Below are 17697 nucleotides of genomic sequence, written 5' to 3'. Positions count from 1 at the left end.
ATCTGACCTTGAGGTGCAGCTTAGAGACCATAAGGAAGCTAATCACATCTTAGTAGCAGGTGATTTTAACTGCACTTACGAGCCGCTACCTATGGAGGGCATTCCTGATTTAGGTGAGGAAGATAGTAGATGGGGTATTCCCATACTTACCATCCCCCCGATAAAACGTTGGTCCCGTAGCGCAGTGCAGTTAAATGCACTGACACTAGAGTTTGGACTAAGAGCCACGAATGGCCGCACAATTTCAGATCGGATGGGTGCTCCTACGTTCAACAGAGTCGGTCACACTTCGAGGATTGACTATATCTTGTTGGACTTAAAACTCTGGATTCTGGTCGAAGATATGGCAGTTATACCTACTGTGGAGAGTTACCACAATTCACTTTCCCTATCCATAACGAATCCCTGGCTTAGTAATGTATCGATAGTACCACCCAATTCCACACATAAGATCACTGTTTCTTCCTGTGGAAGACGCTTAAAGTGGAACAAAGTTGCCAATGATGCTGTCAAACTTTTAAGCATAGATGAGGTTCTTATGGCCTCACAAATAGAGCTAGATAATATTAATTCAGTCATACTAGCTGATAAGGCAACACCCATTTTTGAAGCAGCCGTTAAGAACATAGGCGAAGTTTTTTGGGTAAAGGGCTCCGCAGGGAGGAATATGTCCCAGGACAAAATAAAGGGAAAGCACGACTGGTACACCGCAGCATGTAGGAGGGCTAAGACTCATTTAATTGAGGCTGTTAAAAGCAAATCCCAACCCCAGATTCAGATAGCCAGGAAAGAGCACAAGAGAGTATTGATACAAGCAAAAAAGGAGTGGGAAGAGGCCTACTGGTGTACTCTTAAAGAAGCCAGTTCCAAGAAAGATTCTAAATATTTCTGGAATACTATCAGAGCTAAAAATAGGCCAGATAGCGACCTGATAACATGTAATATTCCAAGTCAGGCTGGGGTTAAACACTTTTCAAAGCTTTATTCTCGCCAAGATGATTATTTTACTTCCACTGCTCACAATGACCTTGAAGGGGGGGCAGTGGTTTCAACATCGTTCCCACTAAATTGGGACACCCTCCCTGAAGACTTCGACTTCACAATTAAAGAAGTGGAATATGCGATAGGCACTATCATGCCCCAAAAGGCTGCTGGCCCGGATGGTATTCCTGGCGACCTTTTGCGATCTGAAATCCCAAAGTGGGGAAAATTGATTCACTCCCTACTTGCTGCCATTTGTAGGGGCGCCCCTATCCCCTCCTCGTGGAAAGGGGCGGAGGTGGTCCCTATTTTTAAAAAAGGTGCCAGAGAAGATCCATCAAAGTATAGACCCATTAGCTTGTTGGACATTAGCCAAAAAGTAGTTGGCAAGGTTCTACTGGTCAGAATACTAGATTGGATAGATGAAAATAGAATCCTTTCTGACTACCAGGCGGGCTTTAGAGTGGGCACCGGGACAATAGAACAAGCTTTTAGATTAATGATGGTGTATTGTAAAGTTGTGGTTATAGGCAAGGGCAGTCTTTATCTCGCGTTCATCGATTTAAAGACTGCCTTTGACCTTGTACCGAGGGAGACCCTATGGAGTGTTTTGGCCGATATGGGGATGCCCCACTACCTACTCTCACTACTAGTCAGGCTACATGAAAATAGCTTTGCCCAGATTAGGTGGGGCACAGGAGGGGAGAAAACAAGTAGTATCCCGGTTGAGAGAGGGGTCCGCCAGGGATGTGTGTTAGCTCCCACCCTCTTTTCCCTTTACATCAATGAGGTGGTTGAGCGTCTCCGGGAACATCCTTCAGATGAACCATCCCTGGCTGGCGAACGTATACCTACCCTCCTCTTCGCGGATGATATGCTTTTAATATCAAAAACCCCAATAGGCCTCCAAAGGCTCCTAAACAACTTTCAATTCTTTTGTTCCAAACGAGGCCTGGTAATTAACATGAGCAAGACAAAATACCTTGTGTTGAATCCTCCAAAAAAACCAGCCCGCCCCCCTACCCTGAACATGGAACCCTTGGAGAGGGTGGAAGCTTTCGATTACCTTGGCATTCGCCTATCACACAAAATGCAATGGACCCCACACCTGGACAAAATGCTATTAACCCATAAGAGGATAACAGGAGCCCTTCTGAAAGAACAACGCTCCTGCTCAACCAGACCGATAGCGGTTGTTCTCGAAATCTACTCAGCCAAAGGGGTTAGTTCAGCCCTCTACGGGGCGGAACTTTGGGGCTCATCTATTTCTACCGACCTATCAAGATCAGAGAACATTTTTTTTAGAGCGATTATGTCACTTCCACAGGGTACTCCTATGGTCCCGCTAATGTTGGACCTAGGTTGTTGCCCAATTGATGATCTTGCAAGATTCCGCCCTCTTTTGCTATGGGCACGCCTGTGGCGAGTGGAGGAACTTGGGAAATACGCGCAAGGTCTTTCAGAAATCATGTCATTACCAGGGTGGCACAAAATCAAATGGTTGAAAGATATGAAAACATTGTTACTAAACCTGGGCTTAAACGATGCGTGGGTAAATAGATCTTCACCCCCAAAATCAATCCTCAAGAAACTTTATTGGAACTGGATTTCACTACAAAGGAATACCAGTACTTCCCTGGGCAGACTTGCTGAAGATTTTTTGAGGTTCAAGGACCTACCAAAACAGGAACTGTACCTTGACACTATTGAAAAACCTTTTGATAGAGCCCTGTATTTTAAAGTTAGAGCAGGAACTCTTCCCTTACATTCTTTTACCTCACGATGGAAATTTCCTGCACAAACTACAGAGCTTTGCCCAGCATGCATAGTTAGACCAGAGACAGTGGCACACTTCATGTTTGAATGTGGAGAGTATGCCCTACCCAGGAGGGTATGGCTTAAAAATGTATGCCGCCAGCTGGGCACCAGGAGCCACATGGACGCAATTTGCATATTAATGTCTGATAGTCGTGCCACCTATGCTTGCGCCCTGCCAAATTTTTATCATGGGCTTGGTCCATTAGAACTAAAAGGCTAAAATTAACTGTTTAATTATTTTTTAAATTGATCACCAAAATGAATTTTCTTAAAATATTACAACCTTTTAGCAAATTTTTCTTCTTTTGTATATAAACTCTTGTTGTTTATGCTTGCTTATACTTTTGCTTTTAAACTTGATGTATTTGCGTTTTATGTGAAGCTTTTATGATAACTTTTTATCGAAATAAAGCCTTTTTTGACTTTGACTTTGTCTGATATGGGGCTCAAGAATCTCCAGGCTTTCCCCCATTACCTTAGCAGGAGCAGGGTCTCTTGGGGAGCCAGATTTTACACTGAGACAGATACTCCTTAGATTCTCGGGAGGGGGGACTGTGAAGTGATGCAGTCTCAATCCCGTCTTACAATCTCCCGCATGTTCCTCAAAATCAACTCCACTCACAGGGCTACCGGAAAACGATGAGTAGATGTTCCTCACCTTCTGTGAGAAGTAATGTGCCACCCTATTACATTCTTCCACCGAGTCATTGCTAGATGTTGTCAAACTAGCCAGGGTGGAAATTTCCTTATAGATTCTAAAAAGTTCTTTTGTGGAATTCTCAGCTTTCCCAATTCTGGCTTTATAGTGTGTGGCTTTAGCCCCTCGGAGTAGGCTTTGATATTTCCTCTGTCCTTCTCTATATAACAGTCTATCCCGTGCTCGAAATCCCTTTCTCCATTTCCTCTCCAGTCGCTTACAGCCTGCCTTCGCCAGCTGTAGGGTGGGGGTAAACCAAGGAGCGGATTTCTGCTCTCTGTTCTCAATTTTATTCAGGAGCAACGGTGCCACTTTATTAAGGGCATTAAGGATACGCCTCTCCAGGTTCTCACTCGCAATCTCACTGTGAGAACCTCCTGGGGGGCCCCCTATTCTCAGCTCTTTAAAAAAGTTATCCTGAGTAAAATGTTTCCACTTCCTACATGGATAGCTATTCATTACCCCCTTCTGACTCTCCTCTGTAGTCATATCTATGCTGAACGGTATCAGAAAGTGATCCGACCAAGGAACTGGTAACGGAGTCAGTACCTCCACATTCTCCCAGCTTGCAAACACCGGGTCTAACAGGTGTCCTTGCTGATGTGTTGGGGAGCACGATTTTAGGTCCAGCTGCATTGACTGCAAGTCCTGGCGCAACTCAGCAGCCTCCTTATGCAAAGGATCCTCAAAATGGACATTAAGGTCACTCAAAATCAAGAGCTTGTCACGTCTAATCGCGAGGTGGGCTATACCCTCCAGCAAACTCACCCTGAAGTTGCCTAAGGGTCCTGGGGGTCTATATATCAGGATCCCAGTCACTGAAGAATTTGGGCCTAGTTTTAATACAAAACGACCCGCCTCACTCTCAGTCACCCACAGTATTAGAAGACCCTCTCCCCATGAAAGTGGTGCGAATGGTTTGAAAGCTGGGAGTAGGAAGGTCTGTCCAGTCATGGAAAGCTGTACAAGAGAGCACTTGAAGCAATGCAATGCGGAACCTTATATCCAAAAGAGGGCCAATTATGTAGCATGCTACAACAACACAAGAACATGCATGAACTGGTTAAGAAAGGTGATGCAACAGAGCTAAGGATGTTACCTGAAGACATGATTATTGAATCACTTAGTTTCGATGATTAGATAATTAGAACTGGTGAACATTAAAGTAAGCTACAAAAGATGCTAGAAATGGAAGAAGGATTTAAAACATATGGAGAAACAATTCCAAGAAAGAGAAAGGTTGTCAGAGGTCATTTCAAACAAAGGGGTGACAAACAAACGGAATGGGCGAAGATTTCCCTGAGACCTTAGAATTCGGGTGAAGACTGGAAAATTCACCTTGGTGATCGTGGCCAACATTTAATTATGAGTATTAAAAAAGTTTACATTTTTTGCAAGAGCTCATTGGTTACAAACGATATTTATAGCTTTAAAACAAGCAGTTCTAAAACTATAAAATATATTTGTCATTTAAAAAAGTAATCCTAACACTTTCACTAACATTTTACAGGTGTATTTTTAGCACACAATGACAACCCTTGTTTTAAACTTATGAGTTCGTTTTCGAACTCGTCAATTTATTCAAACAACGTAAAATTATTCATAACTTTATAAAATGTAGTCTCGGCTTTTTAATTTAGAAAATACATTAATGATTTTTTTTAACAATGATTCATAAACTTGAAGCATTCTCATAACATTACTTCATTGGTAGACACACTAATGCGCACCTGACGCCCCTAAGGATGATTTAGCAGTGAAAAATGTCACCTTTCATAATACATTGAAAGTGTGAGTTCATGTAATGTGAAGGTCGATTTTGAATTGTAGGAACTTGTAAAGAACACTTAAATTCAGCTCGTAACCAGTAAGATATGACTGGTAGGAATAGGTGTGAATTTGTACACATTCGCTGCAATTTCAAGTCATATGAAGTCTTTCCTTTATAAAATTTGAAAGTCGAAGCTTGAGTGAGTGTAGATGCTTCCCAGTGCAATGTTCTTCGAATGTACTCAAAAGTATTAAAATTAGTTGTTAATTCATCTGATTAGGTTATCAGCCCATTTCAAATTGTGAGCCGTACTAATGCCCATTACAGTCACATTTCAATTCGAACTCTGTAATGCATAAAATTAAAAATATTCCCGCCATCAACTCCAGCCTCCTGTTCTCAATACTCGTGGCACTGAACAATGCATTATCATAGGGGCAGCCTTTACTGAATTTGGAACTCAGCCATGACACTACGTAAACGAAATGTAAGGTACGCTGCCACAGAGTGTTGTTGCAAAAACACCGTATGCTTATATTTCTATAGAAGCCCCAGGCAGATGTGGTTGCAATGTAGGGATAACATGAGATTGAATAACTGTGAATGGAAAAAAGTACTGTGACCTGCGCTTATACATTTTTGAAAATCCAAACATTGTAGTAATAACTATATTTAAAATCTAAATAATTGCTTCAAGCTATGTTCTTGAAATATTTCAAGTCTGCCTTGTCTGTATACAGTCCAGGGCCCCGATCATGTATATTTTGAAATACATAAAAAGCTGAAATGTCTGCAGGAAGGCACAGGCTCGCAGAGATCCGTGAGACATGTATTTGTTCGGTCTGCCATGAAATTGTATTTGGGAATTTTACTGCCTGGGTTCACAGTGAGTCACCATATTGCTATCTATATGTAGCCTACTCCATATATGTATTTGATATGGTTTTATTTGACCTTTACAATGCTGCAAGCTAGCGAACACAGTTTTCAGATTAAAGGGCCCAGCTAAGGGCAAGAGCTATAACAAAAATTGGATAATGAAAGGCTCGCCTTCGAGACATCAAATACAATGCTACCATGCTGTAAAAAAAAATGCTCCATTCAAAGAAATGATGGTTGCTAAGGACTAAACAGCTGATCAGTATAACATCTTCAAAGATCTGACTTCCAATGGGGTCCCGCAGCGCCAGCAGAGAACATCGCCAGGAGGCAGTTTCTGCTCCCGGAGGAGCACTGCACCACCCGCACCACCCGCCAGAGCACCGCAAGGGGACTCCATAGCCCAGGAGCCCGTGCGTGTCCAGCTCGGAGCGGAGCCACGCCCACCCCCTCCGGTGTTCACAACAACGTCAGGCTGATGCAGCGCGGGACCAACGCCGGACGAAGCCCGGACAAAGGGCGGACAGTCTGTGACAGTCCGGGACAGGCAGGGACTGGGTTGGGTCAACCCCCCTGGATCTTCAATTAAGGTACTTTGTGAGTCGTTTATCTTTCCAGTTTTGGCAATTGTTCCGGAGCCATGGGAAAACGGAAGCTGGTTGAAGAATCAGGTGACATAGTAGGGGGTGTATCAAAGGGTGGGAAAAAAGCCAAAAAATGCAAAACTAAGCAATCGGCTAAACGGATGCCTAACGCCGGAGCAAACTGTGTCATGGACCGAATAGATGATCTGATACAAGACTGTGGAGACATTCTGTCCCAAGCACCCAAAACTGTTGAGATACCAGACGAGGGGTCTATGCAAACAGGGTCTGGGTTGCACAAAAGGCTAGACAAGGGGGCGGTAAAAATTCCTGACATGTTCTTGTGTAAATCCGTGTTGGGGTCAGAGGTTAACACTGTACCAAATGTTGAGAAAGAATCACGTGTAGATCAATCGACCCCACCCTTGGATCTAGATGGTAGCGTGGTGGACCTAGAACCGTTATTTAGTAGTAACAGGTTCTCAGTTTTGTCTCAGATAGGATGTGCGGATTCAGTGGGAGACTTGATGATGCCCACTGTTAGTGAAAAACTTATATCTGTGCCTGGTCCTATTAACGTTCCGATGTCCCCCGATCATTCATCTGATCCCTTGTGGGTAATTATTAAACATTTGTGTGGGTTGGTGGAGGCATTGCAAGTAAAAGTGGATCACTTGAGGGCCCTAGCTAATCCCAAAAAGATTACTCCTGGACTTAACACCCTTAACCCAATAAAAGCGAGATTGAAAGACCCTACGAACAACATCACGGCTAGAGGGAAGAGCTGTGTTCCACCTGCCCCGCTAACTGCTATTCCACTGACACCTTCCTTGTCTATTAGGAAAGAAAGGGGAAATACACAACCGGTAGGCAATTTGCAGGCTAAGGGAAAAACTATGACAATCTTGCCCAAAAGCGTGCCCACAAAATCTAATACCATACCTAAAACTTCACAAGTAGATGGAGGAAGTAGAAGGGGTGAGAATAGAAAGGAGGGGTGCCTGCAAGATCCAGGATTGAGTTCCCTCAAACCTTTCAGTCTTCACCATAGTGACTACCCTAACTACACTAGGGCTGTTTATATGGTGAATGTTCCTAAAATACCTGAGGGGCGAGCCCATGAATCTCCGGACACCCTAACGAATAAGACAATCCATTGGATTAGGTATATCAGGGGGTGTAGGTCTGTTATCAGGGAGGATATCTCAAAAACTACAAGATTTACAACTCCTGGTGACACCTATGACTGTATCGAGGTAGTCTTAAAAAACCCAAAGATAGCAGAGGGCTTGATAGCCCTGGAATACAGGACCTGCTCCCCAGATAACTCCCGGATCCAATTGAGATCTCAACCCTACCAAAGAATGACACAAACTAGTGTAATGTCAGAGAGGATTTTTGGTGATGCTTCTTCAGGTTTGAATTCTAACGATTGACTCAGGCTTAGAGAAGTATTACCCAGGAAGATAAGTAGCAATGAGGCTCCAAATCTTGCACTTGTTGTAACGAACCCCACTTTCTCTATCTCAGAATTACCGCCCTTAGGGATGATAAGTGTACAGAATAGAGTAGCAGGTACCATCCAGGATATTAACAATTCTGTAAATTTCCCTGCTACTACAGGGGCTCTTCTTTCCTGGAACATCGCAGGACTTAGAGCGAAAATGGACTCCCCGGAGTGGGCCTCCTTTATCAATAGACATGATATATGTCTATTCCAGGATCAGTTACATTTCCCAGGGTACCTGAACTATGGAATCCTGGTGGAAAAGAAAGGGAAAGGCCGACCATCAGGCGGCCTGGCGGTTTGGATTAGGCAAGATATCGATGTAACAGTTAAGGTAATTCCCACCAGGCACAGGGATCTACAGGCACTCCTGCTTGAGTTCCCAAAGCGAGACCCTATTTATCTATACAATGTATACGCTAGAAGTACCGGGGGTAAGAATTCGAAATTTTAACATTCTTGGAGGATCTCCTAGAAAGCAATTCTCTCCATACCAATAATATTATTATAGGAGGAGATTTTAATGTAACCTTTGAACCTCTCCTGAATGATAACTGGGACCTCTCAGATGAAGAAGACAGGATATGGGGGGTCCCCAAACTGGACTTAACACCCATTAAAAGATGGACGCAAATTGCTATCCAACTGAACTCTTTTTGTCTAAACAAAGGAGTTAGATCTGCCAATGGTAGAACAGTGGGTGACAAAAGTGGGGCAAATACCTATAAGACCGGCCCCCGGCAGAGCAGAATAGATTACATTCTTGTTAGCTTGAGCCTGTGCAGGTATATGCAGGATATGCAAGTTATGGATAGACTAGAGAGTGATCATAATCCTCTATCGGCCAAAATATCCTATTGGGATTCACCAGTAGCTTTAATTAGGGCGACTGATGCTGTTATTCCAGTGGACGTCGTTATCACTAATGATGTGCGTCACGTCCGCTGGGCTAAGGTTGCGGTCGATCAGGAGAACGTTGATTTTATAGCTGGTAAGCTCACGCAGGCAACAAATGATATGAAGGAAGCACTGGTAGTGGAGTGCCCAACTGCTAATAATGAATATGCAACCAGGATTCACGAGGCTTTTTTAAGGACCTACGAACAGTCTTTATAAAGCCCTCCCAAAAAAGTGGTCCTTGTATACAAGTTTCTCCACGCTGGTATTCAGCAGACTGCAGGCAGGCTCGCTTGGAGCTAGGCAGAGCCCTTAAAAATGGTTCGAGTTTAGATGTTTGTGTAGCTAGGGCAGCGTATAAATCAGCCATTTTTAAATCCAAGCGCCTGTGGGATGAGCAGAGGTGGGCAGACTTGCTGGAAGCAGGACATCACAAAGATCCTCGAAAGTTCTGGAACACCTATAGGAGAGGTGTGGATAGCAACTCTGATAAACCTCAGAATTGGGTCCCACAGGATAAATGGGTATCCCACTTCAAACCGCAGTTTGCGAAGGCAACAGGGCAAGACTCTCCTGTTGAGGTGTCCTGTACGCCCTTTTTGGAAGACCCCTTTACCTTGGGGAACGTTCAACTGGCATTGGATAACGTTGTTCCTGGTAGAGCGCCAGGAATTGACGGTATCCCTGCTGATTTATTCCTACAAGATAGAGATTCCTGGGGAGCATATATATTATTATTGGCAAATGCAGTGGCAAGGGGACTACCGGTCCCAAAATCATGGAAAGGGGCTGAAATAATCCCTGTCTACAAGAAGGGGGACAGATCCCTGCCTGGAAACTATCGACCAATTAGTTTGATCGACACTACCCAGAAGATCATAGGTAGGCTTATTTTAAATAAGGTCCAGGTTTGGGAAAGGGAGTACAGCATTTTGTCCCACTTGCAGGCGGGCTTCAGAAGTTGCGTTAGCACGGTCGACCAAATTATGCATTTCACTATGCTATATTGGAAGACCGTTCTAATTGGCAAAGGCAGCCTTTATGCCGCCTTTATAGATTTAAGGGCGGCATTTGATTTGGTCCCTCGCCACACATTATGGAAAGTACTCACTGAGATGGGAATGTCAGGGGATCTTTTGTCCTTGATAGTTAGGCTCCACCAGGAGAACTTTGCCCAGATTAGGTGGGGTAGTCCTCGCAATGTTACACCACAGTTCCCTGTAGAAACAGGAGTCCGTCAGGGATGTGTCCTGGCGCCAACATTATTTTCTTTATATATAAACGACGTTGCAAAATTTTTAATTGATTCTAATGTTGACGCTCCTATTCTTGCTGGAGGTAAAATCCCCATATTAATGTTTGCAGACGATTGTCTTATAGTTTCAAAGACCCCGAGCGGGTTACAGAAGGCTCTGACAATTTTCGAGGACTTCTGTGCCGCCCGTGGTCTGGAAGTTAATGTTCTTAAATCTAAGTACATGTCTTTTAATGCACCCAAAGTAAGTAGGGGTACTGTACATATGAGTTCCGGCCCTCTTGAGAAGGTTGAGGCATTTAGCTACCTGGGTATCTGTATTCAACAGGATTTCTCCTGGAGACAACAGATTGATTTGGCCACCCTGAAGCATCGACAATTATCAGGGGCTTTGACAGTAGAGCATTCTAGGTCTCTGACTAGACCAGTAAGTCCGGTGCTAGAGGTTTACAATGGTAAGGTAGTTAGCTCTACTTTGTATGGTGTGGAAATGTGGGGAAGTGAAAAGCTAAGGGAGATGACTGTCTCTGAAAACACATTTCTTAGAAAACTTATAAGGCTACCTCAAAGCACCCCATTGTATCCTCTGTTCTATGATTTGGGTATAACACCTATAGCCCTAATTGCATTTTTGCGCCCAATACTATACTGGCGGCAAATTTGGACCACACCGGAACTGGAAACATACACTAGAGGGCTGATGGATGTGATTAAAAGTGATGGCTCCCGTAAAGTCAAATGGTTGGGTCATATTCAAAATCTTCTGAAGGAATTAGGATTAGGTGAATTGTGGAAGGATCCATTGCACGCAAGGTTCCCACCGAAGAAGACACTTAAGGCATTGTACTGGAACATGGTGGCTACAAAGATTTTTAGTACCACACCTTCACAATCCCTTGCTGGTTCATTTTTGGAAATCAAAGATTGTCCCAAACTTGAGGAATTCTGGGATGTCATTACAAAGCCCCTTGACCGCAAGCTCTATTTTCAGTTAAGAGTGGGAAGCCTACCTGTAAGGTCGTTCTCAAATAGATGGTCTAGTGGAGGCATGGTGGACTGTCCAACTTGCCCAAGTGTTCCTGAAACCGTAGGCCATTTTCTCTTTGAGTGCCCAATGTATGTAGCACCAAGGCGAAAGTGGCTAAAGCCGATGTGTAGGTTATTGGGAACAAGGGAAGGAATGACTGCAGTTAGAGTCATCCGTACCAGTCCTAATATGTCTGTGTATACTGCGGTGGCAAAATACCTAGGTTGGGCATGGACGATTAGAGCCCGACTCCTGAAGGAATAATACAGTACTTAACGCTGTCGGCCGGATACCTCTTGTAAGAACAATATTTTGCTCATTTGTACAGTTTTTAAATGATCTTTTTTTTAAGTATTTATTCATGAAATTGATATTTTGTTCTTAAAATGGTTTATTATTATTAGAAGTTTATACATGTACTTTTATATGTGGAACATGCTTTTATGACTATTGTCGAAATAAAGCTTACTTGACTTGACTTGACTTCTAATGTAGTTCTCTCCTCTGGCTGAACACTCTCAGATAATCTCTGAAACCACTAAAAACAAGATTAAAAAACATTAAACTCAATCGATGTTCCTTTCAAGCTTATCTCTGTCTAAGGCAATGGTCCGAACTGCTCACCCCACAAGGTTCACTCCCCTAGTTTAGGAGGATACACATAAATTGATCCAAGTTCCCAAAGCAGCACCGTCCAGCTAAATCTGGTGGAGCTTTTGGTTAACTTTCAGTGCATTCGTTTACAAGCCTGATCATTATTATCGAGCGTTCTTCCCTCGGGGTAGGGTTTCTCAACTCTTCAAAAAACAAGATTCCAGGCTACCTAATATATCTCAGGATATTCATGAGAAACTACTGGTTATTTACATTCTTTCACTAATCGCCAAGATCAAACACTTAAGCTAGACCTGGGACCCAGAAATGCTTCAGCTCCTGACAATCAGGATTCCAAATAGTTCACACATCAATATCCACATTTAACAGACATAACAGACAAAGGCATAATCATTACGGATCTTGTATCGAATCCTGGGTGTAGATGAACAGGATATTTAAAATGCATTAAAAATAGAAATGTCAACAATTTTCAAAAATAAAGTGATTAAATATTACAAAAAACAAGAAGAGTTTTGTAGTGAAAAATAACGAGTTTTGGGTCAAGGAAGTTTTTTTCTAGTTCTACCACAACCCCGTTGAGAGAGCAAAAGCAGTTAAGGAGTGCAGTAGATTGACAACAGCACCTTCAAAAGGTAAGAAATGTAGAAGTTGTCAGGATTAGGGCAAAAGAGAACCGGGGAATGTGGATTTTAAGGGCAGTGTTAGGAAAAGAAGAAAAAGAATAGAGAGAGAATGTTGGAGTGAATAACATTAGGGGCCAGGTAACAAAAGGAACACATGAGAAGAGGTTCCTTGACAGAGAAGAAAAGAACAAACTTAAAAACATGGAGAAAGATGAAAGAGGGAGGAGAAGAAAAAACAACAAAGTAGATGAAAGAAAATGAAAATTGTAATTGTTAAGAAAAAACGTTACCATAAATTTCCAATAGAAAACAAAAATCACCAATTTTAATGTAGATAATGCCATTTATCCTGGAATTTTCAAAGAGACTGGGTTAACAGGACCTGTTTCCCAAACCTATCATCCTAAAATCACATTGAATCTGATACAACACTGACCTAATTACAAGTAGCTGTATTGAGAATGAATTTACTATAGGGTTGAAATCTCAGATTTGAGGTAGAATACATAGAACTTTGAGTTATTTTAAGGGGTTCAGTTGAGAGGAGCATGTAAAAGCTGTGATAGATAGTAAAAGGAGGTGTGAACTCATAATTAGGACTGTGGAATATATCCCTCTGCGCAGTTAATATTTACATTATGAATTTTAACATCAATAATTCACATATTTGCAGTTTGAGGGACAGAGAGCTTCAGTTTCTACCCAGAATCCAATGATTTTGATGAGGTGCAAAAGTTGTGATTAGAGACCAATTCACCAGATATCAAAGCCTAAAGGTAGGCAAGTAAACCATCTATCTTTACTATGGAAGATTTGCTTTTGCCACTCGATGTAAATTTCCTAGCCGCTTTAAGCCATTTAGAATCCAGCTAAGCATTTGGAGCCATGAGCCATTTCACACCTCCTAACGCCTGGGACTCTAAAACATCTTCATTTTGGCTCTAATTCCTCCAATCAGGCTAAAAGGCATATTTTCAAATGTGTATTGGCAACTAATATATATATAGATTACAGGGGACTTTCATAAGTCACTGCACTTTCAAATCTCATTGTCTTCCTGGGCATACTAATTGAAAGCATCCAATGAGATTGCCTGCCTTGCTTGTATAGACAGACACTACTCAGCCACACTTGTATATAGAGTGTGGATTACGATCTGAAAGCAAAATCCCCTCATGCTTCGAGCTTATCCATGCTCAAACGAAAGACACTTTTCTCACTCCTAGCTGCCATTGACTTTTGAATGCCTGTCCTTTCAAAATGCTTTAAAGACATTTGTCATTTGCCGTTTTCCTGGACGACTGCACTGATTCACCACCATAAATCTACACTACAAAAAATATTTTTGTATTTTCCTCAACAGCTGATTGCCATTTATGTTACACGAGGAGTCTGACATGAAGACACAAGGCGGAAACTCCGGCAAGCATGAGGACTTCATTGCCTTCATCACTTGCTAGGCTGAGAGATGACTGTAGTGTAGCTCCTATTTAGGAACCAACAGTGTATCTGCATCCACCGGCGCATCCGATTGTAGCGTCAGACAGGTGTCTAACACGCATTCTTCTCCGCATAGCAGACACCTTAGTACAGGTAAAACACACCTCTGCCACATTGGTCGAAATGATAGAAACCAAGTCATGTTTAGGTCTCTAAGCCGGGATAGTCCCAGGATTTTTGATATCCGGTCCCGGTATCCAATGGCTAGGATCGTATCTTCCATTGTCGCGAGAGTTTGATCTGTGACATGGGTTGCCATAACGAAAAATAAGGACTAGGAATAGGATTCCTGCAATTAGTCCTAGGATCAGGGGAAGTCCGCCAAAAATCGAATGGACGAAGTCTGGAAAAATACCCAGTATGGCTTTGAATGGTGTTAATGCCATCGAAAATACTGTCTTAAATACCTTTGAGACCCCTGTGGTATCAGAAATATTTAAGATTTCGCTCAGGATTTCCGCGAAATGTACGGGGGAATTAGTTGATAATAATGTATGTATCTCTGCAGTCGTCCTTGCGACTTGTAGATCATACGTTTCTTTAGATGACGTGAGCCTTGTAGGCGTCTGAAGAAGCACTGTTTTCATTCTGCTTAAAGTGTCTATTCGAATAGAAGTAATTTTCAAACTGGGCCATGCCCTCGCCTCCCTGTCTGGAAAGGAGCTGGGGAACAAAGAACGTCCACAGCACTTGACCTTCGCCGTCGTAGTGACGAGATAAGGAGTCCCGGGCATAAGACTACAGCATCTGCGGTCTACAATAAGAATGTAACTCCCATTATAGAGTCTTTGAAAGAATGGTTCTATTTCAGTTGCAGGTGCGCCTTGCTGGTGACATGAAAGGTTGTATGAATTCCCTTCACAGGCTCCGTGCAAACTAATACCGTTACACAGAAGCGTGCCGCTTAGTGACATAGCACAATTGATGCCACTAAGAAACACTTTCTGTCCTTTGTTACTGATACATGCATGTGAATAGGGCAGGTTCCATGTTGTTTTAAGGTACCCCTTTCCCAATTTCTCGTACATGCCAGCCTGTATATATTTTTGGCAGTATTGAAACCTGAAGGTTGAGATTGGAATATTTATGATTCCGTGGATTATCCATTCACTGACAGGTCGTTCTGACATTGTCAACGGTAATCTTTCTAGTTTTTCAATGCTCAAGATTGTATAATCAGCACCCTTCTGCGCCATACCGATTTGTCTATCAGTAAGGTTAAAGATTTGAAATAGTGACGTTGTGTTGATTAAACGCCAAGGCACATAGCCTGAACGCAGATTTTGTAACGTCCAGCCAAGCTGTACAATAGAACGCAATTGTGACTGACCATGTTGTAATAACAGTAAGTCTTGCGATAATATATCGATTGCTGAAGACACAATGCTGTCCAATGAAAAAATTCTGGAGGACAGAGTCATTAACCCATTGTCCACTACAGAAAGTGATTTTTCCAAATTAATACGGTCAATTTCCCGTATTCTTTCTGCTGTCTCAATTTGAGTAACCTTCCAGGCCTCATTGTATGCTGCATATACAGAGGCTGCTATGAAACGCTTTTGACGCTGTTTGCGTGGTCCCATTATGAAATCACGCAAGTCAGCACCATCAGTAAGTAAAGTTAGGTGTTGCTTAATTTCAGGCAGTGTGGAAGTTTGTAGCCATTGAAGGCATAATTTGCCCACACTGTAGGTTGTAATTATCCCTGGGTGATGTCTTTGGGGATATCTAGGGTCTGGCCTGGTCATTTTGAAACCCTGTGTTTTATTCAGGAATCTATCTTGACAGTTATTTGTATCTGTGGGCCAGATCAACCATTGTTTCCAATCAGGATGTGTTCTGTTTTGGTTAAGTATATGGTTTATGTCTATTTCTTCATCTGTTTCAGAGTTATTGCTAAACATTGTTGGCTTTGGAATAGACAGGTTATTTAAATCTTTGATTTTGGCTAAGCCAAGACAGGTGGTTTGTTGAACGGTGTCATTTAAAAATATCATTTGTTCTGGGATCATGCAGGCTCTAAACAAAGCTTCTATACCCTGTACTTGCCATTCTTTTGTACCCCAAACACTTTTCAAATCAACATGTTTGTCCCAATAATCAAATCCAAAAGTATTCATTTTTTCAAAGAAAGAATCTGAATATATCAATTTTGTGTTGGTTATCATGGTTTTCATCCCTGTCTTGTTTGACAATTTGTAATAAAATGTTTCAGCATTTGTTATGTTAAAACCTGAAAAATATGAATATTTGCCATACACGGTTCTAGAGCTCCCTTTTGGAGGTGTAGCACAATGTTCCCATTGATTAAAATTTAAAACATTTCTAGGTTGTGCAGATTTATGCAAGAAATGGTTACCATAATGGTTATAGCAGTACATGCTGTCATAATTTGTAGAACCCTGCAAATAATCATGTTTTGTAAATTTAGCAGACATTACTAAGTCAGACATCATATTGTTTATACTTTCAAAGTCCCAATCATCAGCAAATGAGTTTGGTTTTGCAAAGTCACTCAAAGAGATCTTAATTTGGTGTGGATATTTCAGGATCTCGACCGGACCATAAATTTCATAGTCAGTGTTGTCCCAGGCTACCCCACCAGGTATTGGAATTGCTGTGAAGTTGGCTGAAGAAAGTTCTGAAGAAAGTTCTCGTTTCTCTGAAGATGTGTGTGGTTTGAGGACCAAGTTGATGTTCTGACTTGCTGTGTCCATTTTAGCATATTTTCCCTCAATGAAGCGCCCCAAAGTAAATACCATGATGAGCCAAAGTATGAGGATAAATGCACCAAAACCCACCCAAAATTCAATCCATGGAGAAATCAGATATGTTTCTTTTAGTTGTTTCAAAAGTTCCTTCGCTTTGTCTTTAAAGGATTTTGATGATGGCTGTGTCTTTTGTTCGCTGAAGCCTTCAGAGGAATCATCGAAGTTGATGAAGTAACCGGATGCAGTTCTGTCAATTGTTCCAATTGGTTCAGGATTTTTGTTTCTTGCATTTTCACTTGGTACTTCTGTATAGATTGGTGTGTCTCTGCTAAATGTCTTTATTTGGGTTTTCAGAGGTCTAAGTTCTATTGCATTGTTGCATAGTCCTTGTTGTTCTTCTGTAGGCGTTTCGAATGTGATGAGCCTCTTTGATAGGACCTCTGTACTGGTAGCAAACCTTGGTGTTCTGCTACTTATTGGGAGTCCACTTGGCCTACTGTTGGTTATCGGCCACATGTTGTGGTTTTACCAGGTCGATGGATACAACTCGGTTCTCCTTTTTTCCAGCAAGTGGCGGTAGTACAACTGATCTTGTCCCGTTGACAGACAATACAGGAACTGCTTTTCTGTAAGAAGGCCCAAATTCCTTCTTTACCGCGATCTTCTCCCTGACTAGATCCCCGACTTTTGGAATCCAGACAGGTCTTGCTGGGACAGGTGGTGATTCTTCAGTGGTCGTTGGCTGTTCTTTCAACTGTATGTTGCTCAGGTCTTTTCTTGTTTTGTTTAAGTCCTGCAAAATAGCCAAACGGTCTTTGACATCAAAGCT

Source organism: Lissotriton helveticus, chromosome 5_1 (genome assembly GCF_964261635.1).
Source record: "Lissotriton helveticus chromosome 5_1, aLisHel1.1, whole genome shotgun sequence".
Lineage (NCBI taxonomy): Eukaryota > Metazoa > Chordata > Amphibia > Caudata > Salamandridae > Lissotriton > Lissotriton helveticus.
Note: the sequence above shows the minus strand (reverse complement) of the source record.